The sequence below is a fragment of the Triplophysa rosa genome, linkage group LG24, assembly GCF_024868665.1.
Source record: "Triplophysa rosa linkage group LG24, Trosa_1v2, whole genome shotgun sequence".
Classification (NCBI taxonomy): Eukaryota; Metazoa; Chordata; class Actinopteri; order Cypriniformes; family Nemacheilidae; genus Triplophysa; species Triplophysa rosa.
The window spans coordinates 3,353,358-3,379,346 of NC_079913.1; the positions used below are offsets into that span (position 1 = coordinate 3,353,358).

The 25,989-nt window shown below is 39.3% G+C and overlaps 1 long non-coding RNA gene across 1 annotated transcript; it reads left to right on the forward strand.

The window, feature by feature from the left end:
* The first annotated feature begins 1,240 nt into the window (after nucleotides 1–1,240).
* On the forward strand, nucleotides 1,241–23,898 carry LOC130547807 (uncharacterized). Its single transcript, XR_008961943.1, has 9 exons — nucleotides 1,241–1,496; nucleotides 13,789–13,839; nucleotides 14,103–15,085; nucleotides 15,350–15,396; nucleotides 16,395–16,445; nucleotides 22,235–22,277; nucleotides 22,636–22,769; nucleotides 23,190–23,346; nucleotides 23,647–23,898. It is a non-coding gene; the product is annotated as an uncharacterized LOC130547807 (long non-coding RNA).
* The last annotated feature ends 2,091 nt before the right edge of the window (nucleotides 23,899–25,989 follow it).

Sequence of the window (25,989 nt, forward strand, 5' to 3'; positions counted from 1 at the left end):
CTGTAAGTAATGACTATATTGTTGACTTGTAAAGTTGTCCTAGAGCCCTACTTACACCACACGCTAAGTTGTAGTATGTCTAGTATAGTCACAAAACATAATTCATGAGTTGAGACTGCATGGATGAATTTGGTGGTGTTAAAGAAGCTGAAATTGAGGATTTACAGCGTTTCTTTGGCCTTTGCGTCGAGTTATTTTCACAAATTCTTAGTGTATGTTTGCTATAAACGTGAAAGAATAGATTTTATGTGTTATAATCGACAGATCGCATCTTCACAGCGATAACAAAACGAGCAGTCGTTCGTATAGATGCTTCATCATTCCTTTGGATCTCAACAGCCTCGTTCACAGCAAACCGTAAGCGCGCTCCATGCATATTTCAAACCTTATGTCCTCTGACGGATGAGAATGGAACTTGAGTGCATCTCTATTTCGTGTGTGGATGCCCCGTTTTTATACATTTACAGAACCGCCTCTGAAATTGAAAAGCACTGTTCATGTTTAACATGACGATGTGTGTGTTGTCATATCGAATCAAAGATTCTGTGTTTCTGTGAACTGTTGTGGGGTCTTTTGAAATCGCACATCTCTTTGAAGCTTAACCTCGCGTGACCCCACTACCACAAATTGATTTCCAGTGGATTCCAAAGACAAGACGCTGGGCGATACCTGCTCACGTTCCTCTTTCATTCCGAACTCTCGAGCCAAGCTTTCACTGCTGTGCACAATTCGTTTGGCTTACAAGGCTGTATTGCAATCCCTCTTTTTACTGCAATTAGTTCAGCGCAGACGGAATCCATTAAAATATCTTTTTCGTAAATAATTTGCACCATTAGGGAACAAAGGCCTTAACTAACGCAGTTTGTTTTTGCACCTTTTTCTTCATTATTAGTTGTATTTGCTAAGGCAAGCCTCGCTACCGGTTGTTCTATAGCTGAATGATACCTTAATTCGCGTGGCGAGCTGTGCTTTTAGTTTTAACAAGTAGACTTGTTTTTTTGTGACTTGTAAATCATAAACTAGCTCAAAGAATAATATTTTCTGTGAGGCAGTAAGCTCCACTTACTTTCTGCTTAAGAATATTTTAGCTTGCAAACAAAACTGAACAGCAAACAGTCCTTTGAAACAGAGCTGATATTTCCGTGCGTTTGTTTGTCTTCTAGCTTCCTGTAGTTTCCTCCCTAACCAGGTTGTGTCCAGCTGGGTGTGAATGTGCCGGAGACTGAAGCTGAATTTTAAAGAAGCACATTTGAGCAGCGTTCCCTCATTAGAGGAAGCACTACATGATGGAAAAGAGGCCCGGAGCAGCGCCACTGGTGTTCCTCGTGTTTCTTCTTTACCGTGGTACTCTGACAGTGAGCTTGGCATGCCCTGTTTGTGTGCGGACGAAAGATTAGGACCCTTCCTTGCCTTTTCCTCGACGCCTGTGGTTACTTTCAGAACGTAGTGAAGAATTTTAGAGCTCAAACGCCATCTTTTCTTGAATATAGATCGAGGTAAATATATTTCCTTTCTATTGCTTGGTTCATTCTCTTCCAACCTTGTCACAGAGAAACGTTAGAAGTCGATAAAAGGACTCGTTATCTAGCCGAAGGATTGCAGAATACAACAATAGCGGAGCACCAATGCGCCTCTATAAATAGCTTGTGGTGAAGAGATGTTTTGTTCAGCGTGTTACACTTATACAGTAAATTGCCAGTGATGTCCGGAAGAAAACAAGCAGTAAGTAGACCGGCCTGGGCAGCTGTCATTTTCAATATGTGTTTATTAGCTTCCTGGTCAGAGCATTACAGAATCGTGCCCTTCTGCAAGCAATACTATGAATGTGGTCGGTTACCATACGAAAGAGCAAAAGCACAGCGAGCTGTCACAGTTTAGAAACTAACAAAGGGACTCTGTGTCAATAGGACCCCATTAATTTTGCATCTCTACATTCATATCTGTGGCCACAATCTCCATTAAACTGCGGCCCGACCGCTACCGTCTCACTAGACATAATAGCACGCGCTTTCCTTGAAGAGGGCTTTCTGTACGCCATGCCTCTGAGGTCTGTTTCTGTGATATGGAAAGCGCCGTTATATAAATTCTCTGACTTGTTTATGAAGCAGAGGGTAAAAGAGGCCAGTGTGTGAAAATGAGACGTTTGTTTGCCGCACTATTTTGAGGATTATGGCACCACAGGGCAGGGAGAATGAAGGACCAGTGAAGGGCTTAAAAGGACTGAAATCCATCTTTGAGGCATTGTGCAATTGCAGTTCACGCAGACGCAAAATGTAAAGGTCCTGTGTATGATATTTAGTGGCATCTAGCGGTGAGGTTGTGAATTGCAACCAACGGCTCACTCCAACCTTCCCCTTCGAAGCATGTTGAGTTTGAACTTTTATGCTATGACCTCTGTCTTAATCTTGTTTTGATGTATTCTAGTGAATATTCAGTGGTTTGTCCATATACAGAAGTAAGTCTAGGAGTATCTAAACATCAGCAGCATGTGTTCTTCGAGTGTATTGGTTTCATATGTATTATTCATTGACTTCATTGACATGCATTGTACTGTAACTTTAACTGTGCTTGTGATGCTGTTGAGTGTATTGATTGGCTGTTTGTCTCTTAGAATGTTGATGTCTGGCTCTGATAAAAGCACAGTCGGGTTTCTTCTCCTCCTCAGAAGGTTGCTGCTAGGTCACTTCCGATTAGTAGTCCTCAAGTGCATCTCCATGAGAACTGTTAAAAGCAGCGTTTATGCCAGAGTGAGCAGTGTTTTTCTCCTCCATAACTGTCAAGGCTAGACTTTTAATTGATCCGGAGATTTTTCCCACCTCCTGTGGGAAAACACTCTGAAGGCAGGATTTTATCTCGGCAAAAGAAATCCTCTCGTAAGCCGTACCTTTCAGTACATCCACTCCTGGCTCTTCCCTCATTTTCTGGTTAGCCAGCCTTTGCTCGGGCGAAGTCGAGGGCGAAGACGGTAAATTAAACTCACAGCCACTCAAAATAAAGAGATTTAAAGAGGCTTGAGATAGACCACTGACCAATGGGACCTGTAAAGCTTAACAATAGTAAGCCCTTATCAGTTCTGACAGACCTTTGAGGAGGTTAACGGTCTGTAGGATATTTATAAACAATGGCGATATGTGTTGGATACGCTATCTTCATGCACGACGTAGAAGGCAGTGCATTGCATTAATTGTTGCAATCATTCAAATTCAATGCCTGTTTTGCCACTTTGCAGTTCTCATTCTATCCATTACAGTATACGTGCATCACAGGAGGCGTATTAGATTAACAACTCAAAGGTTCTGGTTTGTGCTTTTTTTCTCTCTCATTTTTTTGCTGCTGTGTCTAGACCCTCCAGACTTCCTCAGGGGCATAAACGCAGTCTCCACCTGCCCCTAGTGCTCACTTTGTCTTTCTGTCATGACGCAAAAAAAAGCAGCCACCTCCGCCATCCTTAGGGGATCTAACAAAACACCATCGTCCCTAAATAATCCTTTCGCATTATCCTCCATTTCCTCCAACATGCAATTAGCATTCCCCGCACTGTCCCTTGCCAAACGTTTCCTTAGGAATTCCGTCCTGCGTCTAACCATGTGGTCGGGTTTGCCAAGAGAATCCCCAAATGCCGACGTAATGCGTGACGTTTAAAATAACCCGCACGCCTCGGCAGAAATGCTATTGCGTGAACGGCCTCCGTAATAAAACTGTATCAGTATTCCCTGGCAGCGAGATGTTGCTTCTCTCCGGTGCTGATGAATAATGGATCGTATAGTCACAATCCAGTCAGTCGGGGCGTTTTTTATGACACGGAGGGTTGGGGATGGACAGCTGTGTGTGTGTCTAATGAAAGGTGTAAATCTGGACTAAAGACCGGACTGTGACAGTACTGTATACAGACGGTCGTGCTTTGACAAAATGAAGAGTCCTTGTATTATAATTCAATGATGACTGAGCCGTTTTCAATTACATAAATTGGTCAGGTTGAGTTATCCTTTCTTATTGTTGTTGTAAGCTGTAATGGCTCATGTTGTGCTTCTCCAAATAGGCTCGTGAAGTAAACTAACGTATTTGCTTCAGTGCTGTACAGCTTACATAAATCATGGTTATTACCCTTGGCCGAAAGCCCTAAGAAGCCACACTGTATTTTGGTGAAGTGCTAAATTCATCCACATAAAGTCCCATTAGCCTTCCATTCTTGATCTTTCTGAGGATCCTATACATTATGTATTTCAAAAAGGGTTTAAATTGCAATTTGTTGAAAATCCTAGTTTATCATTTATGACTTTCTAATTCAAACCTATATTGCATGAGATCGGCGTTGGCATGGCTAATACTGACTTTCACTAATCCTGCATGAGAATTTGGGCGATTGGCTTTGCTAACATATTGTCTCTGCGATCTTATCTGATGGTGGGGGTGAACTGGTGGGGGTGACAGTCGATAAAGCAATATTCAGGAAGAGGAGCAATGCAAGAAATGTGTGGTGCAGCAGAGAGCACGCAGCGCTTTCCATCAATCTGCAACAGAAAGACACAGAGAAGAAGAAATTTCACACTCATTGAATTATTTCAATTCCTTACAACAACTGACCATTTTCATACTAAAGTACAAAACAGACGCCCAAATGTCTTAAAACATTCTGGCCACGTTCACACAAAAATGATGGACAACCCACGCGTTTGTAACTTTAACAAGAAGCAACTGAATGAAAGTTAATGACTAAAGAAGAGAAAGAAGGAAAAATGAGGTTGTGAAATCTGCAGTCCCCTGCTTCTCCCTGCTGCGTGCATGCACACACCCCTCCTAAAGGGCTCTCGTTGCCATGGCAATATGGCTTCAACGGTACCGGTAAAGATTCTGTTTCTCGTACCGGGAGTCATCCGGAATCCGTCAAACCTGCAGTGGAAGGAAGTGGAAGTGTTATTTCCCAGCTTTTTTTCTAGAAGTGCAGTGCTTAACTTCTCATCTGGATCTTAGAAAATGTGTCATTTTACAGTTTAAATGGAATGTGCATCCCAATTCGGATGTGTGTAAAAGCGCGAAGTGTAGAATGACGTGTAAATACCTCTCACTGGCAACTTTCCAAAAGTAAACGAGGTTCTGTCCTCTTGGGAACCGCAATGCATTTTTGTGGGGACCTTCGTTGCATGCCTCTGTATCACGAATAAACAGACTAGAAATAAGAGACCGGATTGCGTTTGCACGGGACCGTAACCACCGTAGGCATTAATATTCCCTAAATATTCAGGACTATTGTATTTGGTTCATCTGGTGCTTCTGTAGGTTTGTTTGAAAATAGATTTTGCTTGTGTTTTGTAATTTGGGGAATATTAAAATCAATGAAAAGCTTTTGTGTTTGGTGGTATTCTCTAAATGTTAAATAAACTGTTTCGGCTGTTTCAGTTAAAAGGTTCTTTGGGCGGGCTGTCTTAAGCTGTCATGTTCCCGTCATAAACACTCCTTTGGTGAAAGGGTGCGCCTTTTGTCCTTTTCTGAATCACGCTCATACTGACTCATACCTACGAAATTCCTTTTGGGACTCTGCTAACTATCTCGCTCTGTCTGCAGCCTGGTGTTAGAGTCTGAGCCTGTGGTTCTTCGTCTAGCAGTGTGACATTTAATAGACGTCCCTCATCAGTATGTTAAAGGAGCCCTGCAGCCTCAGAGGGGTGAATGAGGAAGACAGAGGGGTAGGGCGGCACTCCTCCGTTTAGCCTGACACATCTCTGGGATTTTCAAAATATGTAAATGAGTTTAGATGAGCGAATGCAGAGACACGTGATAACAGTTTTCAACACTCACATAAAATGATGGAATGACTGAAATGTTCATTTAAGCTTAAAACTCGATGGCCGTTTCTCAATATGCGTTCTTCTGCGGTCTTGTGTCCTCGTGTTCTCGCTTTACGTCATCAATAACCGTCAAAGTCCGGTTCCAATACTCAAGAACACAAGAATAGAGAACGCATGAAAGTACCCGAATGTGTTCTCGATATCAAGGATGCATCGGATGCAGCCTTTAGTGTGTGCGGAACACGCTTGAAGTCCCAGAAGTCACTGTGGCGCGTCCATCCAAGTTTGTTCTTCCGAGGCTACCTCCCAAGACCGGTCTCCACAAGGACACTAGTCCGTTCTTTGTGTTCTTGGAATAGACTTCTCAAAACTTAGAAGGCTTATAAACGTTGACTGTTTGTTGTAGCAGTACAATCTTTTTACAGTTACGTCAAGTTCGATTCTCGAGTCTGTGAGAAAGTGTGCCAGGTCCTGTTTTGAGAGGACTCAAGTTCTCGGACCAAGCACGACTCCAATCTCAGCACTATTTTGGTGAGTAAGGATTAAATTCTCTAAAACGTTTTACGAGATCATGTACAGGTAGAAAAGCTCGTTCAGGGTTTGTAGTTTTCTCATAAGAAGAGGGTGAAAATCTATTAACCTTGCTGTGGTGCTGAGTCAGACTTTTATTCTGTACTGGGAGTCCAAGCTTTACGAAGTAGAAAACCTGATGATTCAGCGCCCATCTTCTCTTTACTCACTCGCTTATTCCATAATGCATTTATTTGCTCTATGATGAAAACCAACGTGTGCAGTAGGCCCTATTTATAATCATTTGTCAGGTTTGATCAAGCCTACAAATATCGATTGTGTTGGGTCTTGGGCCGTTCTTCATTTACACTTGATTGACAAAGCCTTCGTGCAAAGACTGAGCATGTGCGTCTTGAGAAAGTTTGGCCTTGTGATTATATTTTTAATCAATGTTGTATAATCACACGCGATCATTAAGTTGTTTTGTTTGTGGACTTCTCTCTGAAACAGTTCACCCCCCAAAAGACTTAATTTGTCCTAAAAGATAAGACAACGACTGACGATACCACCAAAAGTGCTTCATCTTACAGGTGATACTGGTCATTATCCTTTTGCAAACTCCACAATAATGCTAAATCTTTTAAATAAAAATTGGGTCGATTTAACTTGTTTCACGCAGTGACAAATAAAGAACTGTTTGCTGATACTTTGAAACAAATCCTACACAGTTAAGGTGACTGACCTGCAAGATGCTAATGATGCACAACTTGAAGGTTACGCTAGTGCTGTGTTGCGACCAAGTCCAAACCCGCTTTAATTCTTCACAATTTACATGATTATCCTGAACCCACTGATTATGTATTTCAGACTGTGAACCACAATTTGCACTAAATATGATAATTAGCATAATTGTAGGGGAATAATTGGGCATAGTCTTAATGCTTGCTCGCCATATTGTTACCATAATAATATCCTTTTTGCTTCAACACTTCTTCATAGAAAAAGTATTTGCATTTTGTCTCTTGATTTTGAAACGAAACCTTGTTGAAGTTCCATCTTATGAGATTTTTTGGGGTTTGTTTTATTTATTTATTTCCGTTTTGTTTTAGAGATTATACTGACACAGAGTGATTTGGCCGTAAGCATATTTTACTATTCATTGTTTTGTGTTTACTGCTTTATTTGAACTGTTTGTTTGCCACCCCAAGTTGTATGCCTTGTGGTGGAAACTGTATATCTTATCTTTAAATATGTGGTGGTTTTAGTGTTTCAGTGGTTTGTTTGCTGGATACTAAGAACTTTGCACAACTTACAATACTGTAGATCTAATACAAGTTCTGTCATCATTTCGTGGAGCTCAACTCTCTCCCCTCCTGCTGTAAGCCAGGCAAATATTCATAATATCAGAAAACACAGATGTTGTATTGTAAGTTTGAACTCTTAGCTTCATATTTTTAGGGTAGCCATGTACCTTACATAACAATTTGCATAACCCCACCCACTCCTCGAAAGCCTCTCCCTATATTTTGGTGCATGGAAAGTGTTTATACCATTACTAATATGAAAGTATTAAAGAAAATCCATCATCGGGTCTATACAGAATGGTCTGTGTGTTCTCTATAACCTATAAGCTTAGAAATCAAGGCAGAGAGATGAACTCCATAAACAATGTTTATTAACAAATTCATATTTTTTACAACTAATTAGTGACTTCAAGCCCGGCATTTGCATATTTATATATTAATATGGAAATAGGCCAGCCGCATCACTCACAAAGCAAATGTCATGTTTTCTTGTTTTCATCTCTTTCATTAGTGCCTTCCTTTCACTTGAATGGCTAGAGTAGCTCGATGCATACATAAGTTCCACCGCAGGCTCGAGAAATGTAATTAAAATATGTGGGTGGAAACTTTCCGCCGGCCAGAGGTTGAAAACTTTCCTTCATTGGAAACGTTAGCCACGTTGCACGAATCGCAGAATAGCGCTGGACGTAATTACATTGTGACAAAATGATTTGATCTAATTTAACCGAATCCATGAAACTTTCACCAATTACGATTGACGCGCAAACATCATCGTGCATTTTAAAAAGGTGCCTGCGTTTTCTGCACATTTGCTGTCGATTTGATATTTAAATGTAAATGATCCGGTGCGCCTGTGACTTTTACTGCTCGCCTTTAAAGATCTTTTTGTTCAGAAAGTTCAAGATTGCTCTTGGTACAACAGGATACAAAATATATGAATCGAATTCTCTCATCTATCAGCATTTATAAATCTTCAGAATACCCCAGACCTCTTATAGTTTCATTGAACGGTTTGTTACTGCCATGTTGAGTAAGAGCGCATTCTTGCACTGTGTTGGCCAAGCATTCAGGTTCATGTGTTTCTAAGAATACCGAACAGCAGCCCTGACATTTCTAAATAGCCGGGTGTCAGATATTGCACCCTGGGTGTGCTGTCATAGTTTTTTTTTTGCAACACAGCTTGTCCAGACACAGAACAGAGAAGACATGCTTCACTTAACATGCAGCAGCGGTGGGTAGCACCAGAGGTCTTGGGAGGTTTGGGATTTGGGGGCCAGTTTGATTGACAGCGCTGAGCATGATGTTTGTCCACTGGTGTACAAGGAGTGTCTCTTAGGAGCGGACTGTAACTCGGCATGTAAACGCTCTCACTGCTTCTGTACTATGAGCTGTCGGTTTATAATCGAGGCTGGCTCATGTTGCTTCCGCTCGTTTTCGATAGAGCTGTGGATATTATTGTGGTTAATTGAATGGAAAGGGCTTTGCCACTTCTTTTTACGCGTGGGACTTTATTATTAGTGGCACTTGTTTAGACGAGCTTCGCTTTTACTGTTTCCCGATCTTGGGGTTAGGGATTTGAACAAAGGTATTCAACTTAAATAGCTTGTGACTTGTCCTGCACTTCTTGTTCTTCTCCTCTCGCCTAAATTATGCAGTTTTTCAAGGAGAGCGTTTTTTTACTTAAAGGGACACTTCACCCAAAAATGACAATTCTGTCATCTTTTACTCCCCTTCGAGTTGTTCCAAATCTGTAAAAAAAAATTGTTCTGATGAACATAGAGGAAGATATTTGGAAGAATGCTTATAACCAGACAGATTTTGCCCCCCATTGACTCCCATAGTAGGAAAAATGACAGAACTGTTTGCTGTCCTACATTCTTCAAAATGTCTTCTTTTGTGTTCAACAGTAATTTTTCCTACTATGGGAGTCAATGGGGGGCAAAATCTGTCTGGTTATAAGCATTCTTCCAAATATCTTCCTCTGTGTTCATCAAAACAAAGACATTTATACACATTTGGAACAACTGGAAGGAAAGTAAATGATGACAGAATTTTCATTTTTGGGTGAAGTATCCCTTTAACAACCAGCCTGACAATGCAATCGTCCAGAACACCATTGCACTGACCATGGAACTATACACACCTTTCTTTCTCAGTTTTGCATTGCGAGAGTTCTTGAAATTGTTGGTTAGACTTGAATTCCTTTAACTAGACGTCTCCCTCTCCTCCACCTCCTCATCCAGTCCCATCTCTCCAACAGAAAGCAAAACGTGTGTAGGAGCGTGTCACTGTCCTTCACGTTTAACCAGCACGTCTTTTCATGCATTATATGTGACTGGAACAACGGTTGCCATGGAAATGACGACGACCCTGAGGCTTTTTAGTCAATCTTTTCTTTTGCAGCCTGCTTGTGTTTGCGGGCTGTCGGTGGACTGGGGCCGCAAGATAACACGCAGTGTCAATGGCAGGAGTTGTGTCTGCGCTGTGATACACCGCCGGGAACGCTCAATGCCGTAATCACGACACATGCGCTGCGCCCGTCACACCAAGAAAATGGCTCGGCCGTGATGAACGGAGAGCTAATGACATATTTATTGAACACAAACGCCATTCCAGGTTCGGCCCCCACACAGCAGCAGATTTTGGGTCTTATCGGGAAAAAATGCAATTCATTTGAGTCCCGTCCATAATTATGCAATATTGACATTGGTCTCATAGCTCATTATGTACTCTGGCGGAGAGGGATTTACTGTGTTGCTTATTGCAGTTATTGTCCATTATTGCGATTTACATCTGATGGCCTCCTGTAATTAAAATGATCATATTTGCATAAGCATAAAAACTATTGTTTATTGTCTGCCCTTTAATGAAGACCCCCCTCATTTGCATGTGTATTTTCTCTTTGTTCTACAAATGCACCACTAAACCTCTCCAAATCTTTTTTGGAGGAAAGGCCAAATCCCCGGAGCGTTTCGGTGATATTAATGGACGCTGTTGGTTGTTTTTGGACGGTAGTGGAAACGCACATGATTGGCGCTGTGAAGCTGTGGGTTTCTCCATATTGTGCTGGAGCACAAAAGAAAATAAATGGATGGCGTTTCTTCACTACCTCCTGATGGTTTGGTGTTGTGCCTGTGGCGACGTGGAGCTCTATCAGGTATCCATATTGGCAATGTTAGTGACACACTGCTACCTTTCTCTCTGGTTCAACATCTAACACTTCAGTTCAAATTCATGACTCCGAACTGCCACATAGCTAGTATTTTAAAGCGTCATGAGTTGGTGTATTTTAGGATACACAGATTTTTGGGTAACATGCATAATCACATTTATCCTTCAGGCAGTTACAGAAAGGAGAAAATCTTCCAGTACAGCGGGCGAGTCGACAGAGATGTTATGTAAGCATTTCTCTGTTTTATTCAGATCTGAATAGTTTTGTAAAAATAGTTGTCTGTTTTTTAATGGATTCATAGATTATTTGTGCTTGGTGCATCATGTTTAAAATAATATCATGTTGGCTTTTTTGAAGTTGTGATGTGAGTTGATGAGTTTTTTGTTGTTGTTCAAGTTGCTGTATTGATGAAGACTTAAGGCAACACTCCTTTGCCATTGAGCGAGAATGGCTTCAGAGCATTTGTCTGTAATAAATGCAAATAAATAATGTGCTATCAAGTGATGAATATCTCTGATTCACAGCTGTGATCTTTGGACGTTCCACATGGACCAATTTTTTTCTGGTGGCAGCTGTAGTTTCATTTTTGTCCACATGCTTCAACCACAGTTAAACAGAACACATTCACAGATGCCCGTGCAAACAACTTTTTCATTGCATTGTGGCAGCCAAGCTGAACCGTAGCATTGATCCGACTTTATTCCCCTCTAAGGTAGGCCGCAAATACTATTTCACGTCTTTTGAGCAAATGAATACGTTGATTTCATTCAATATGGAAAGTGAGATTGATTGAACCCTTTGACAGGTGCTTAACTGCCCAAAAGTCAGAAACTCTGTGAGCAAAATTGTTCCAACACTCTGTGTGTACGGCATAGGCAAACAATAGCTAGTAGATTGTAATTATAAAAATATTGTGTTTTTGCATGTTTCATTTTGTAATGAATTACTAGACTAGAAATATCGGCTTCATCTGCTTCATCACCACAATATCAGAGACAATTTAAAAGGGTAAAATAAAGCAGACCTCATTCATAAACAATCAATACACTATTTCTATTTCTTCCATAATGACATTTAACAATAAGTCTATAAAATGAACTAAGAGGTCATACCAGACTAGTTTCCATGAAAAATCAGCTGTATTGATTGTGGGTTTTTTCTAGATGTTGAAAATTCAGCTCAGAAAGACAATTTCCCTGGTCTGCAGGAATCCTTCAATCAAATATCTTGGTATTGCTCAGTATTTTCTGAGAGCCATTGCAAAATCATTCGACTCATTTGTTAGGCTTTTATAAACCACGTAGGCTCAAGAAATTGCTGTCTCGAGTCTTCTTGTTAGGCGTCTCAGATGTTTTCCTCCATCTCTTTAATATCCCTGCATTTGAAGATCCAACTGTAATTTTGTGAGGCCCATCATTTCATAGAATCACTTTACCATTGAAGTCCAAGTAATTTCTCAATCTGCTAAATAAATAAATTCAACGTCTCTCTGCTTTAATGTGTAATACCGGCCCGATAGATCCAATGCAAGTGTCACTTTCTAGAATCAATTGCCAATTTCAGATGCCGTGAAAAGCTCTCTTCAACTGCCACACGCTTTTTGCTCTACATTAAAACAGCCGACCCTTTCACTTAGTGTGCTAGAATCAGTGTACAATATGGATTTATGTTTTTGATCTTTTTTGCAAGACTCTGAGATCTGTATGCATCATAATTGAAGAACTACATCGGATATGAAGCAAATAACCCCCACCGAGGCACCCTCCTGGAATTTCTGTTTGCATTACCAGCCGAGGTGGAGATGAGAAGTGAGACACTTTGACACCTCCATCCCACTCTGCGCTTTCAAGCTTCAAGGTTTATTCATCGTTAAATGTAAATGAAACCGAATGCGGAAGCGCAGGCAGGAAAAAAACATGACTGTCTGAACAGTGCTACAAAAAGAGCAATGGCTTCCTTCCTTCCAGAAAATGACTCATGAAGTGCCTTGGCTTTCTTTAATTGGCATTGACAGAAGGGAAAAAGATGACAGGAGAAGCGGGGTCTCATGAGAAGCCACCTTCTCTAGCAGGCATGCCACCCTCAGGCTGTCAATCCCACAATCCTCGGGAGGCATCTCACGGGCGGCAGCTGAGCGGTGTTCCCCGACTGAGCTGCACCTTTCTGTCTTTTTGCCAGAAAAGCTTACTAATGCACACACGTGCACAGCATACACATTTATTCCTCTGGGAATGACTGGCTTCAACTTCGTTCCCGTATTGCAGTGAACAGCGAACACCTTCTGGGTGTGCGGTATCACGGAGTGGACTTATTAGGAAGTTGGGAAGCGCGTCCCCCCGAGCTCGCACACACTACAGTTGTAAATGACTGGGAGATTTGTTAAGCAGGAAATCAATATCCGGTTCAGGGATGTCAAATCAAATTGTCATTTCTCCATTCCCAATTCCTTTTGATTTCGCAGGCTACAAGATTTGAACTGACAGCCGTGGGGGGGAAATCTTTTGTGTTTTCTTCAGGTATCCAAGATTGTGATAGTGAGGAATGACGTACTTCATTCTCTTTTGGTCTTACAGTGCTTGGTGCTACAGCGCCAAAATACAGAAAACAAGTTCTTTAACGGTGTACTGTTGAGGCACAAGAGATGTTTGCTGGGAGATGTGTACAGTATGTGTAGGACAGGTGCTGAATCTCTTTTCTATCATTATTTCTCGCTGTCATTTTAATCATTGATCTGTTCAAACGTTTTTGTTAAGTTGGGTTTACTGTCTCTTTAAAATGTACAGTTTGCAGATTACATACGGAAAATCTGATTGGCTGGTTTAATGCGATTTCTGGGACTTGTTGCAGAGGTTGTTTTAGTCCGCTTGATGAACAAAATTGTGTTTAGAGGATCTTGCATTTAAAAACTTTAAACTAAGGGTTCATGAAGATTTAAGGAGCGTTTTTTCATAACTCTAGAGTTGTCAGTTGAGAATCTAGTTGTCATTATGGCTTGATTGTCTTTATTTATGTTTAGGGCTGAAGTGTCAACCCCTCAAGATGGTCATTCAAGTCGACCCAAATCCAGGTACCGGCACAAAAACATTCAACGCTTCTCAATGTACTAAATTGAAAGTATGGATGTATAAATCTTCTTTTCCTCTTCGTTCTTTCATCATTATACTTTCAAATACGCAACATTGTCAGACATGCCGCAGGTGGTTTTTAGTATGTATTGTTGTTGTTCCCATCGAGACGTTTTGCTATAATAGAAGTGTAAAGGAAAGCTTATCAGTTCATTGGGTTGTGATTATGTTATATGTTATATCATTCTATTCATTTCCTTTTTAGGAAAGGCACAGAGAGGAGAATTAATGAAGTGAGTGGATTCTTGTTTCTAACACAGCACTGTTATCTCCTGAACATTAATGACGTAAACAGGTAGTTTCTTGTCGAATAATTTTGAAGATGAGAATTTCAATTCCCTTCTCAGGAGCCGTACCGATCTGTATTTATCTAATAACGTGAATAAATCTGTTATATCACTGATGTTGCTCTGAACCAACGGGTGCAGAGAGATCTGCGGTGTTTCTTAATGAACTCTTATCTTGTACAAGCCCTGAAACAAAAGATTTGCTTTCCGTTGATCGGAGCTGTAGAGATTCTGAATGAACCCTGATGTGGGAGATGTTCATGCGCCACGGTGTAATTCAGATGGGTGAAAAGAGCACATTTCGGTTTAAGCAATTAGCCCTATAAAGTTTATTGACAATGACTGCTCTACTGAAGTGTTTTCCTGGAGGTTTTTATATTGAGACGCTTTTATTTGACCACAGAATTGCATGGCTGTGTGGATTACATATTGTGTATTAAGTCTTTATCTTCTTGGGGGTTTTTTGTATGACGATTGGTTTATCTCTTTTACTTTGAAAGGAGTGGTTAACCTTTAAGATAAATAACACAAGATTTGACAGGTGCCATGAATCATAAATAACTGTGTTGGAGGATCGATTGGCTTTATATTTCCTCTTTGGAATAAAGTTTGGAACTGTTTGAATTCAGGCAAGGTAAGAGGTCACCGGGTCATAGTCGACAGATTTCCACATTTTACTCACTGCTATTTTGACTCCCGACTCTTCTCATGTATTTAAATGTTTGCGCAGGTTTTCCGCCCACAGCGGTCGGTGTCTCGGGGTGAAGGAGGGGCAGCGATGTGATGAATGGACGGTGGAATGAAGCTGGACATTTAAGATTGCCGCAATCTGTTCAGTCTCTGCAGCGTCTTCATCAGAAGATCCTCCCGTAATTGAATGTTCATCAGTTTGCAGAAACAGGTGTCTTCATTTGCTTTTGCATGTTTCATGATATTATAAGTAAAGATAAGCAATAATGAAAGACATGCAAATTTGCCTTTTTCAAGAGGAAACATTTTCCAAGAATAAAAAGTGTATAGCAGTTTTTTTGAGAATAGCACTAGTTTCCTTCAAGATAATCCAGTTTTAGGCAATCGTGACTTATTTTTCTAGTGATCAATTTATCAATGTTCTTTTGAAAACAATTAATTGATCATTAATGAATCGAATCATTTTCCATTGCAGTATGTATAGAAGGAATTGAATGTTGTTCATGAAGAAACTATAAAACGGTGAGTTTTGGTCCTTAACGTATTTACTGAGCTACTATGTATTTCACTGCAAAGCCCCCATAGCCGATTTTTTGTTGCATAACAACATTCTGTTACTATTTATTATTATTGTCAGCCTTCTTATTTAATGATCTGCTTTACATAATGCTTTTAAGCCATTGCTATATTCGCAATATGGCATAACCCCTTGTACATTACTGCTTTCGGCTAATTTCTTCCAGCCGTAACAGAGAGTAAATGAGAAAATTATCTGCAATATTCTTTGATGAGGTACATTGTTGTGCATTGAACTTTTGAAAGGTGACGGGACCAACATAATACAACATTTCTTTAATGACTAACAAGATTGGAGATTCAATAAATGTCTGCGTTATATTAAACTAAGAATGAGGACTGGCTCATACAGAACACCCACATATTTACAACTCACCGGCTCAGCACACTGTTTATATTGTAAATGAAACACTAATTCTTTCTTTTAAGAAGGCCGGAAAACCACAGTCTCTTAATGCAACATGTGCACAACCCATGGCTCTTGAGAAGTAAAAGAAGTATTGTGTTGTAATGGCAGCCAATTAATTTTCTTTTCAGGTCAAATCCTTGATTACTTCAATGAAATGTTTGTAATCTTAATAAAGCTCTCGTGTTCTGAATGTCCACAGCACACCGCTTCCAATGCGTGTTAATTTCTTTCGCCGCAGTAGAAACCACGCTCACCTTTGCCTTGATGTGTGCTCAAAGCCTACCAGATTAAACTCTCTGAAATGTATTGTTTCACCTTCCCCTTAAACTATTGGAGAGATACATGAAACAAGTTATTAAGGTCATTCTTAAGCATAAAAAAGAACCTGTCAGTAAGCAATTTTATGCCTCTTTTCTCCTGACAGAGATACACGCTTGCTACGGCCCTGGTTTCTTTGAACACTTGAAAGTGTGCTCGTACAGAGTTTACAGAACCCCTTGGATGTGTTGACAGTTTGCCCTTGTTCTTTTTTCAGAAGCGGTCGGGGTCGTTATGATAAAGAGATGAGACTTTAGAAGAAGTGGAGGTCAGTTCGTCCTTTCTTTCTAATAGCCGTTACCGGTGGGTCTTGTTGTGCGAGATCTCTCTCTACTGTTAAGCAGTTGTTACTCCAGACAGTGTCAGAATAATAACTCTTTAGTTATTTAAACGCAATAACAGTATTGATGTACTCTTTAAAATAATCCTTTATCAGTCATCTCACACAGCCAGACTTTTGATTGTTGACATGAAGTTTATTCTGCTTAAAAATTACACACCATGCAATTTATGACAAAACCATCGATTATCTTGAGACAGTGTGGTGCCTTGTAAATACAACTTTCTTTTTAGGCTGGACTGTTAACTCTGATATTCAGACGCTGTTAAGCTACACAATCAGATTGGAACAGGCACTTTCAGAAAATCAACGATGGTTTTACTACAAATGACACCAAAATCATGGTAACTGTATCATGGTAAATGCAAATTATAATACCAAAATTGTTGAAAAACAAGGTTACTACACTTTTACTGTAGTAAAACCACGGTTAATTTTCATTATAGATGGCTACCTTTCCACAATATCAGGATGTTTTAGAGTCGTATGTGTTGTGATTTTGAAGTATTAAAAAGCAGCGAGCTGAACATACAGAGCTGAAATATAGCGGTGCCAAATGAACAGATGCTTCTTTGAGTGGGTGAGAAATGAGAGAAGAAATTTTTATTGCCCAGAAAATGTTTCTTATCAAAATGTTGAGAATTGTCTCTATTTTGAGGCTAATACAGTGCTGACTCTTCTCAAAGCGCCGTTCAGAACCTGAGCTTCAGAGTAATTTAATGACAGCCCAGCTGCCAAAATTACAAATGATGGTGCTTCACTAGGCTAATGTGCCGGTTGTCTGGCGGACCACAGGAACGGTCACTTGGATTCCGCATAATGTATTATATCTTCTCTGCATCTTTTTTGTGTCATTCAAAAAGTGAAATGTAAATTGCCGCCTCTATTGACGTGTCGCTTAAAGGTTGCCGATTAATTTGAGAGCCTGAATGATTATAAGTTAGCTTAAGAGTTGGCTTGTTTGCATTTCCTGTTTTTGCCGGTGGTGCAGATTGTCTGTTTTTCTTGGAAGCACCTGAGGGAACGCAGTGCAGGTGGGCCTTTATCAGCACGCAGTATAGTATTGTGCAGTAATCAGGCCTGGCCAGTGCTAATGATGAATGAAAATAAGCATAATAATGCCTGAATAAGCAGCACAATAGCCCTTCGCTACCTCTACAAGTGTATTGTGTACGGCAAATTAAAATGATGGGAAAAAACAGCTCTACAAAAGCTCATTAGGAGCGTCTAATGAATATTGCGTCAGTGGTGTACTGGGAAGATACAAAGCCTATACAAAGAAATAGGACCAATGTTGATTTTTGTGAATCACACAGTGAATGTTAAGAGATTTACTGATAATGGAAGTAAACAAATGTCAGATGGAGCTGTACTTACCAGTCATTGACAAATGATTGAACAGCACAGATTGCATAAAGACATTTTGTATGACACTGGAAATGAATTAATTAGGGTGTTTTTAGAGCCATTAAGAGTAAAGAGCAGGTTGGTGAGTTTTACATTTGCGAAAACATGGGTTGTGGAAAACAACAGTTTCTGGTATGAGATTGTCTGATCCTGAGAAGTGGAGAGAAAAACAAACACACATTTTGACAATTGAACTTTGTACTTTATAGAATGCTGAACTTTTCTTCATTGCACCTACATTTTGTAATTAAATGATGTGAATTTGGACTTGCATTACGTTTCTCCCCTACAGGGCATCGTGCCATTTTGACATCTTCCGCTCATCTTTACTGTAATGACGTCTACACAATTATTTGACCCTCTTGCTGAATACATCACTGATTATCTAAACAAAAAACACAGCACTTCAGGAGCATATAAAAAAACAACTGGAGGTGCAGCGTGTCAGTCTAATTGATTCTTTTCACCATCGCAGAGAAAATCACTGTCGCAGGTATACCTACATGTCACCAGCTGTCAGGCGTTTCTAAACATGACTTTGTCACTAACTGCCTCCTTATGAACGCTTTGAGAGGAGCAATAGAGGTTTGATGTATGTGTGGAGATTTACCAGGGGTCCAATATTTGCTGTCAGCTTTTTATCTGTCAGTCAGACGTGTGCCTTGTCTCACGAAAACATGCCATGAGTCATGTGTCACCGCAACGTTCGGAGGGAAAAATAAGAAATTCTATTTTTAGGGCCATTCAAATGTTTTGTACACATTGTTTACATGTCAATTTTTACATTTTATAATTCCCATTTTTCCCTTACAGTGATTTCTACTATAATAACTGTATTGTACTTTAATACAAATTGAATAAAAAAAACATTGTAATATAATGTGACTTGCCCCTTACAGAATAGACACATGAATTTCACATGTTTTTTACATGTTTTTCGCATGTGATCACATGTATACAACATGTGTTTAACATGTGCGAAAAACACGTGTGATCACATGTGAAATGTGTGTTTTTGGAACATTTTGGTGTGAATTCCCAGGTGAAACCCATGGGATAACATGTAAAAACCCATGGGATGACATGTGAAACATGTGGTGACGTGAAGAACATGTGATCACATGTGGAGACATGTCGCATATGTTATCCCATGGGTTTTTACATGTTATCCCATGGGTTTCACGTGGGAATTCACATGGAATTCACACCAAAATGTTCCAAAAACACACATTTCACATGTGATCACATGTGTTTTTTGCACATGTGAATTTCGTGTGTCTTTTCTGTAAGGGGCATAATGCTAATTAGAACGGGGCGTGAATAATTGGCATAATCGAAAATAATGTGCACTTTTTGTTATAGCGCTATTTTGTATTGTAGTGTAACATTTTGGAAGACCAGTTGTGAGCAAAACAACAATGTTTTCATATAGTTTTCATATCTTATAGTATAGGATATTTCATATGCACTGCAAACCATAGAAAAGCCTGAGCAAAGCTGTGTTAGTGTTTGAATTTGAACATTGAGTCAGCTTGACTTGCTGAGCTCCTCAGAGATCACGATACAGTTAGTAACAAACTTTAAAAGCCATACACTTGATGTTAAAACTCAATTTCGTGGTGCAGCGTGTTGGATGAAATCTAATAACTGTTCTTTAAAGACCCAATGCATATAAATAAACAGGAACCCATCCATTCCCTTCCATGTTATAGCCCCAGACAGTGTTCACAAACTGAATAAAAACATTGATCAGATGCCAACGGAGAGCAGACGTTTACTAATGATGTGTGGTTGATGTTACACACAAAGAAATACTTGCTTTGATATTGGATGCACAGGCACATACCCTAAGACAGTTTTGTAAGCATTGTAATATTGTTTCTTGGGAATTCTGTGCTTTTAATTGATTGTGAGTAACATATGTTAAGCAACTGAAAAAAATAAAAATGTCAGGGTATGTCAAAACTTCTCCAATGGCCCAAAACATAATAAAAATATAAGGCAATATACAGTATATTTGAAGTGGATCAAAACGGGTGATCAAAGTTGTCCTAAGACAAGAACAATACCTGTTCTTGTCAAGGACAGCTTTGATTAACTTTTTTTTTATCCACTTCAAATGTTGACTACGGTAGCTTTTTTCCAGGACAGAATTAGATCTTTTTTCTCGTATTGCTATGTGCCTGGTTTCTGAAGCACAATGAGACATCCAGCCACGGCAAAGAATTACACACAGATTTTAGTGTTCAGAAGATGCTATTACCAATGTGAATTGGACAGTTAAAATTGTGGATTAAGTTGCATGAGGAAAGAATGAACTATCTCTGTGCTTTTGAATAGAATTAGGTATTTCCGCCGCCAAGCCAAACAAATCTCCTTCCCACAGTTTCTGTTTAGGACAGTTTGACCAGAGCATCATCAGAAAGCTTCTGTAGCCTACTGCATTATTATTCCTCTGTTGTATGGAGAATGAGAAACCACATTGTGAGGCTGAAATCATTTTTAATGACATTTCTAGAAGTAAAAAGCGGGATGTTAACAATAGAGCACGGTCAATGTCCTTAGTGAAATAAATAAATGTGTCGGAATTATGAAATATTTAGCTAAAATGATTTATTCCTGCTGGTTTTGTCAATTCGTTTTCATTTAGGAGACAGGTGTGAAATGTTTACCTGCAGTACTTTAAACATCTTGTAGTTGACATAGAATCGCATTTTTATTTAAAGTAAAATAAGGTACTTTATATCTTACTGTAAACTAATTATCAGCACACATTATTCAGAAAAAACAACTTGGTAATCTTTCATACAAGGTTATTTTAGTTTCTCAAATTAAAAGTGTAATAATGTTTCTGTTTATTGAAATCAAATTAAATTTTGTCTAAAGATTATTGGAAAAACTTTAAATAAACAAAAAATGTAAATGTTGCCTCAGAAATAAACTGAAATAAGTTTAAGGCACTAAAATTATAATAATAAACAAAAACTCAAATAAAAATACAAATAAATGAATATTTTAGAGCAACAGAAAAAATTTACAAAAGTCATATTAAAAAAATGCTTAAAATGTAATTAAAATTAACATAAAAACTAAAAATCTAAAAATGAAAGCACATTTTAAATATTAATAAAATGGAATAAAACTAAAAACAAAATTATCAAATATATTCCTATTATTTTTTCAAATATAATATATTATAATATTTGTACATTTTATATAATTCAGTCAGTAGTAATAAGTTAATTTTTAAAAAAAAAAAGACGAATCACAATTCAATGTTTTATTTGATTTAATCAATGTTTCGTTAAATTCATAGTAAGCTAAATGGGTTTAATAAGTAAGACATAGATGTGTTGTGATTGCTATTTAATTTAAATGCTAATTTAATGCAAACTTCAATAAACAGATATTAAATGATAATTGTATTTGGTTTTAGTAGAAGATAATTAAATACTAGACAAACAATAAAAATGAGCAGTCATTTATTTATTGTCACTGTTCATTTTAATTCTGTGCTTAAAAAGATATTATTATTGCTCAAGGCAAACCCCATTAGCATTTATATTTTATTGTTTATATTTTGTGTTGTCACCATGCATTTCAACTACAATTTTAAGACAAGATTTCAATCGGATTTATATGTGCCTACCAGTCAAAGGGTCATCTTTTACGCTTTGACAACATACAGTTCAGTACATACCTGTTCTACAGCACCCATTAAATAAGCACATGTTGTAATTCTTAAGTTTTAAGGCGAGATTGTGAAAGTGTACAGCGAGACCCAATATTCCTCCTTTCTGTAATTAGACTTGAGTAATTACTGGAGCGCAAAGCTCATTTTTTCTCTGCTGATTACACCTAGTTGGCCCAAACAAACCCGGTCTCTGACTCTCACCGTGTGATGTGAACACGTGACTGCAGACTGAAAAGAGTTTTCAAAGTCACACCACCATCTGCATTGCTATGCACCTCAGGCCTGGTCCGTAAGTCATAATAAGCATTTGGTTGGTCTGATAAATGCAATCATTAATTAGCGTCTTGTGGCAACCAGCAGGATTTCCAAAGAGAAAACAAAAATGTATGTAACTGGTGGTGTGTGGCTATATATAATTATAGATTAATCAACATGCACCGACAATTCAAAGAGGACTTCTTGTTGTAATATTTCCCATTTATTTGTGTACATCACTGCTGCTTTTATTCTTCTTTAATAATCACTTGTGCAAATACTGTGTTCTTTTATCATTTTACATCATTACATTGCAATGCATACATTGGCTTTATTTGACTCTTTTGATGGGTTATTTCAGTTGTGTGCCTGTGGTTGAAGAAGACAGAAGAATACAACAAACGGTGAGTAAAACCATTAAACATACTGTTCGCTTCATTCAAGGAGACAAAAGTCCTTGGGAGCTGTAAAGTCCATCGGCCATATCTCTGGCCATCTCTCCCGTGAGGTGCATCCGTGATATCGCTCTTGTGAATTTCTCAGTTTAGGTTATCATATTATTAAAGCTGACCTCGTGTTCCCGCCCAGTACCTCTCGAGAGAGACCGGGGCCATGGTCAGCCAGGTTACTAGCAGATGGGAATGTACTCGTGCTTTGCTATCGTTTCTTTTCATCACACCGATATGTGTGTTGCTAAAGATTTGATATGAGAGCGTGGCGTCTAAGGTCTGCCTCCAATCTCTTTTCATTTTCATCTTACAGAGCGCTGGCCCGCCAACAGCCTTAAACACGCAACCTGATGATGAACTCGCAAATCTTCTTAAATTCCAGTGTGAAATGAAAGTAATTCTTTAAACGTTGCTTCAATATATCTACACTTTGCAATAAGACCGCAGGTGGGTTTTGCATCAATCTAATTCACTGGGGTACTGTATGAAAAAATGAAAAAATGTGTGGAAATGTTTCTGAAAGAACGGAAATTACACACAACTGCAAGAAAACAATTTACACAAATTGACTGATTCATTGCATTACGTGTTTAATCTTGGAGATGACTAAGTTTTATGACGGCTAAGGTCATTTCTCTCAAACAAGTTCAAATAATCATGGGAACTTTTAGTATTCAGATTTTGTTTGTCAGGTTACACAAAAGCATCCGTTTGTGGATGAATAAATCATCCCAGATTTGTGGACGGGAGGAGAGAACATTTCGTTGAAGTGCTGGCGGACTGCATGATTGAGGGTAGCCAGAAATTTTGGTGTCTTAACCTGCCCCCTGTAATCATTTGGTGAAAGATAATATCTTGTTTTTCCAGGAAACATTGAATGGCAGAGAGGATTTAGTGTGACACATCGGTGGAATGCTAAGACGAGACTGAGTGCTTGCCCTGCCGCGGTTTAGAAAGGTACCGAGGGTCCGGGCGGATAACGCTTCACATCATCAGAAGAAAACTGAGCAATCACCTTCTGCCGGTGGGTAATTGCACTTTCAGGCAATCATAAAGATTATACTGAAGGATGAATTGAAGATTGTAATTTAGAATCACAACCCCTTTGTTCTTTTTGACCCCGGCACACAGACAATCATACATTTGACATTTGACTGAATGTAAAGTCGTGCATGACCCATTTCTTCTTTTAGTTTTTTTATTTAGATAACATAATGATGTTTCCGTTCTCTGTTTCACGGACCACTAAGACCGCCACCCGTCTCCTGCAGCCTGTGACTCCTTTCGTTGCCTATTTTTAGGAAGCTTTTGTCTCTTTTGACAGAGATTATGCAGATGAGGCAGCCGCACTCGTCCTGGAACGCTCTGAACATGTTGGTGTAAACAGAGTGTGGACGGCTTACATGCTGACAAGATGCTCCTCTCCATTGCAACGTCGCCCGGGGCCGCCAAAGAAGGAGGCACGTTTCCTCAATACAGACCCTGTTTAACAGCCAATACGGCGCTGTTTTAAGTTTTTCTCCTCACCCACACAGGAAAGGAAGGTTTATAGAAGCGATTATATTTGTGACCCTGGACAACAAAACCAGTCTTATGGGTCAATTTTTCGATATTTTTACATAATCTGAAAGCTGAATAAATAAACTTTCTATAGATATATGAGTTGTTAGAATAGGACAATATCTGGCTGAGATACAAGCGTTTAAAACTCAGGAATCTGAGAGCGCAAAAAAATCNCGTGCAAACAACTTTTTCATTTCATTGTGGCAGCCAAGCTGAACCGTAGCATTGATCCGACTTTATTCCCCTCTAAGGTAGGCCGCAAATACTATTTCACGTCTTTTGAGCAAATGAATACGTTGATTTCATTCAATATGGAAAGTGAGATTGATTGAATCCTTTGACAGGTGCTTAACTGCCCAAAAGTCAGAAACTCTGTGAGCAAAATTGTTCCAACACTCTGTGTGTACGGCATAGGCAAACAATAGCTAGTAGATTGTAATTATAAAAATATTGTGTTTTTGCATGTTTCATTTTGTAATGAATTACTAGACTAGAAATATCGGCTTCATCTGCTTCATCACCACAATATCAGAGACAATTTAAAAGGGTAAAATAAAGCAGACCTCATTCATAAACAATCAATACACTATTTCTATTTCTTCCATAATGACATTTAACAATAAGTCTATAAAATGAACTAAGAGGTCATACCAGACTAGTTTCCATGAAAAATCAGCTGTATTGATTGTGGGTTTTTTCTAGATGTTGAAAATTCAGCTCAGAAAGACAATTTCCCTGGTCTGCAGGAATCCTTCAATCAAATATCTTGGTATTGCTCAGTATTTTCTGAGAGCCATTGCAAAATCATTCGACTCATTTGTTAGGCTTTTATAAACCACGTAGGCTCAAGAAATTGCTGTCTCGAGTCTTCTTGTTAGGCGTCTCAGATGTTTTCCTCCATCTCTTTAATATCCCTGCATTTGAAGATCCAACTGTAATTTTGTGAGGCCCATCATTTCATAGAATCACTTTACCATTGAAGTCCAAGTAATTTCTCAATCTGCTAAATAAATAAATTCAACGTCTCTCTGCTTTAATGTGTAATACCGGCCCGATAGATCCAATGCAAGTGTCACTTTCTAGAATCAATTGCCAATTTCAGATGCCGTGAAAAGCTCTCTTCAACTGCCACACGCTTTTTGCTCTACATTAAAACAGCCGACCCTTTCACTTAGTGTGCTAGAATCAGTGTACAATATGGATTTATGTTTTTGATCTTTTTTGCAAGACTCTGAGATCTGTATGCATCATAATTGAAGAACTACATCGGATATGAAGCAAATAACCCCCACCGAGGCACCCTCCTGGAATTTCTGTTTGCATTACCAGCCGAGGTGGAGATGAGAAGTGAGACACTTTGACACCTCCATCCCACTCTGCGCTTTCAAGCTTCAAGGTTTATTCATCGTTAAATGTAAATGAAACCGAATGCGGAAGCGCAGGCAGGAAAAAAACATGACTGTCTGAACAGTGCTACAAAAAGAGCAATGGCTTCCTTCCTTCCAGAAAATGACTCATGAAGTGCCTTGGCTTTCTTTAATTGGCATTGACAGAAGGGAAAAAGATGACAGGAGAAGCGGGGTCTCATGAGAAGCCACCTTCTCTAGCAGGCATGCCACCCTCAGGCTGTCAATCCCACAATCCTCGGGAGGCATCTCACGGGCGGCAGCTGAGCGGTGTTCCCCGACTGAGCTGCACCTTTCTGTCTTTTTGCCAGAAAAGCTTACTAATGCACACACGTGCACAGCATACACATTTATTCCTCTGGGAATGACTGGCTTCAACTTCGTTCCCGTATTGCAGTGAACAGCGAACACCTTCTGGGTGTGCGGTATCACGGAGTGGACTTATTAGGAAGTTGGGAAGCGCGTCCCCCCGAGCTCGCACACACTACAGTTGTAAATGACTGGGAGATTTGTTAAGCAGGAAATCAATATCCGGTTCAGGGATGTCAAATCAAATTGTCATTTCTCCATTCCCAATTCCTTTTGATTTCGCAGGCTACAAGATTTGAACTGACAGCCGTGGGGGGGAAATCTTTTGTGTTTTCTTCAGGTATCCAAGATTGTGATAGTGAGGAATGACGTACTTCATTCTCTTTTGG